The sequence below is a fragment of the Ostrinia furnacalis genome, unplaced genomic scaffold, assembly GCF_004193835.3.
Source record: "Ostrinia furnacalis isolate ACB-3 unplaced genomic scaffold, ASM419383v2 OfSCF0702, whole genome shotgun sequence".
NCBI classification, from domain to species: Eukaryota; Metazoa; Arthropoda; class Insecta; order Lepidoptera; family Crambidae; genus Ostrinia; species Ostrinia furnacalis.
In genome coordinates this window covers 1-3,736 of record NW_021130941.1, presented here as the reverse complement: position 1 = coordinate 3,736, position 3,736 = coordinate 1, and the positions used below count along the sequence as shown (strand labels likewise).

At 36.4% G+C, this 3,736-nt stretch overlaps 1 pseudogene; it reads right to left on the bottom strand.

Annotated features, from left to right (window-relative positions):
* Positions 1 to 1,912: 1,912 nt before the first annotated feature.
* On the bottom strand, positions 1,913 to 2,789 carry LOC114349706 (cyclic nucleotide-gated cation channel alpha-3 pseudogene; annotated as a pseudogene).
* Positions 2,790 to 3,736: the final 947 nt, after the last annotated feature.

The following is a 3,736-nucleotide window of genomic DNA, read 5'->3' as shown; positions in this document are numbered from 1 at the left end:
TTTCGATTGTTGACTTTAATAAACGCATTGAAAATAAATTAATAGTTTTTAATTTAAATAAATAGAACCAGTACTTTTTAGGAATCGTTTTTTTGAACACGAAGTCCATGGAATTTGAATATTATCAACAAAAAATTGTTACATTAATATTTGTAATTAAATAAAACATGTTTTTTCTTAAATAACACCTATACAAAATATTTCTCTGAAAGTAGGTTTTACTATCTCTTAGAAAAAAATCGAGAGATAAATCGCTATGGTTTAGTTATGTGACATCTCTATTTTCAAACTCGAAACGTCATACGAATCATCTTACGTGAAAAAGACTATAGGAATAAAAAGGGGTAAGCCACGAATAGGAAAAGAATAAAGTTACCATTTCAGTACCTTTGAACATTTCTGTTGCCTTATTGAATAATGTATCTATTAGGTACTTCCAAAGGCCTCTTTAGGCAAATGTGATTTTTACGTGCCCTTTTTACGAGCGTGTAGCCAAAACGTTTGGGCAGATAGGTAATAATATGATAATGTTTGAAACAATATTATTGCAAGGTTAACCGTCTTACTTGAAATTTGTACTATAACATTTAAGGTATTGTGTTGGAGCATTTTTGATAGTCATAACTTGCTTGGCATTTATGTAAGTCTATTTTCAAGAATTATCTAAGACTTCAAAAAGTTTTTCGTCTTCGAAGATCGAGGTAAAACTAACTTTATTTCAAGACTTCTCCAAAGATTCTTACTGTAGATTTGTAGGGAAAGGAGTAGCTAAGTATGACTGCAATTTATTGTTATCAAAGTTATTAAAACGTTTGTCATGTCAATCAATTGGATTTATTGGAGCTAGAATGTTGTGATGTTTCAGTACGTTTATCTCTAGATTTATTGGTTAACAGTCTCAACTTATTATTAGTTTAAGTACCTACTATAAATTACATATTAGTGATATATCTTTTGAAGTAATCACATCATTTTAGTTGTCTGTGCGAGTCAGCAAAGATACACCCGCAAGATAATGGACGCGGGCGCGCATGATTTAGTGCCGCCATCTTGGGGAAATGAGGGTATTTCCGGAAATTGTGGTGTAATTGCTCGGGTACTTAGCTCTGATATCTGGGCTTGGTGATTGGGTAGATGACACCATTAAACTTATTAATCAAAACACTATTTAGCTTGCAAATTGAATAACTACAAAGTTTTCAATTTACTGTAAAGTAGCTTTGATAAGCTGTTATTATTTTTTGCTCTGTAGAAGTGATATTCTATTAACTGTTAAAGAACCTAACCTAATCTCTATACAATCAATTGTTGGACTGTGGGATAAATCAGTATCATTTATTATACCACCAATACTGTCTAATGTTACAGGTAGTCCGGAGAGCAATTGACTGGTATGAACTAGAGAGCCAACATTGCGCCGAATGCTGACAGAAAGTGCTATTACAAAACGTTGTTTTTTAGAACAATCTATTCCTCTTATTTCAGAGAAAAAACACTATTACGTCTTCTGTGTGAAAGATGCTTTTGCATTATTCAAGTGATCCGGCATGAAAATATAAAGATATCGCCAGATCGGAATCTAATCTATTCCCAAAACCACTGAATTGTATTCAGGGGTTTTGGCATTCAAATACAAGTGTCAGTATAAAAAGGTGTTGTTTTTAGTTTATATTACTTTCTCAATGACGGTATTTAGCTCTTTTCAAAGAAGGAAACAAAATGTCTACATTCATCGGGTGGCTTTGCCAGTGACAAAAACCCACAAGGTGGGCAGATGATCTTATAAGGTTACGGGAAGGCATTGAATGCGGGCCGCTACCAACCGGCCAATCTGGAAACCATTGCGGTAGGCCTATGTTCAGCAGCTGACGTCCATGGCTGAAATGATGATGAAAAGATCTGGTGGACTTACCTTGAGGAACCTGGGGAACCTGATGATGGGGTTTGTGCCGATCTTGAGCTGAAGCAGGTCTAACGGCGTCAGCGAGGCGATGTCCAGCAGAAACGGCCGCGAGGTGAGGTAGTGCTTGGCCAGCTTCTTCGAGTCGTATACCTGGTGGAAGAAAAGAGAAAGTATGGTTGAAAGTAGGTACATATAATACATAATAATAGTCTTTATTTTATGATCAGCATCAAATCAGCGTCAAGGTGTTTTAGTTACTTAACTAAAGCTATAACTATACAAGGTTATTTTTTGTATATACGAAAGCCGAAACACGTGTCACGTATTTTAATCTTTAGAATCAGTATAAAAAAAAATTAAAATGATAGCTTTAAAACTCACGAAGTTCCAAGCTTTATTTGTTGTCCCATTATCCGCACGCGAGTATAGACATCGTACAGCCACAAGTACAGCGCGCGGCACTTTCGTTGTTGACAACGCAATGTTTGTTAAGCTTTGACAACATTTTCCATACGCGCAGAATATTTTAGTAAGGTGTCCCTAAATTATGGATGGAAATCAACTAGTTTTTTCGATCGAACGCACAACGTTGAATAGAGCTATGTGATTGGTTCGTATGTGGGTGTGACCCTGCGCGTCCACGCACACTGTGAGATCTCATAGCAATGTTTGTGAATACGGGCGTAAGAGTGTTTAAAAAAAAAAGAATCAATGTGCAAGTTAAAAGTCACGTAACAAGCTTCCATTATCATAATAATAATATGTCCATGTTACCCACCATCAAACCCTGCTCCAGGTAGCCCGTCCGCAGCTGAACCACCAGGTCCAGCGCGAACACCACGTCGCTGATCCCGTCGCACGTCAGCCAGAAGTAGTGGCACATGATCTGGTGGCAAGAAGAAGTAAAAGGTTATTATTACTTTCAAAAGGTTCCCTTTTCTACAGTGTGAATTGCAATCAGTGTCCAAATTGTTAGGAGCGACTCAAAATCAGTAACTTAATCGAAAGTAAGAAAACACAAATATTTTTTTCATATTTAATTGGCACACGTGGCGCGCGCGGTTTCAAAATTGGCACACATTTATTTCGTAGAAAAATACGTAATACACAAAAGTAACTGCTCAGCTTAATAGACAATGGTGCGCAAAAATAAGCTTTAACCTTTAAAACTTAAGATATGGAGTGCCCATTACGAATTAGATTTTAATATTTTTTTGCGAAAACTACTAAGAATAATTTTAAGATAAAGTAATTGCAAAATCGTCCTGTATATTCTGTATACACTTCAGCCAGATGTGAAATTATGATCTGGTGAGAAAAAGAGTTTCTACTTCCTCGTTAAATAAATACGGTTCAAAAATATCAAAATCAAAAACACATTATTTGTGTGGAATGATTGAATTAATTCTTACAGGTTCTTAGATATCGTTAAATTAATCTTGCTCTTATGAGGTGAACGAAATACATAACCGACACTACGAGAGATTAAAAAATGCATTACAATTAGTGTTGGTTAACTCGTAAGTTCAAGTAGAAAAGAAAAAACAACAGACAATCGAAAAAGAACACATTAATTAAAAATAAGTTTCTCGCCAGCCAGGCGAGCGGCAAAGAAGTTTGGTCGTATGCAACCTTTACAATTTTCATAGTAGTCCAGTCAATGAATGCCTTAACGACGGTGTAGAGAGAAATCCGTGGAACACAATTTCTGACCTCGGGACTTTATTTAGCCTAGTTAGGTGGTGAACATAGCAAAAGTCCCCGCCCCTAGCCCTTGAGCCGGCGGGGAGAGGGGGGGGTTTAAAGGTACCACTTTTCGGTTTTTCGCTTAAT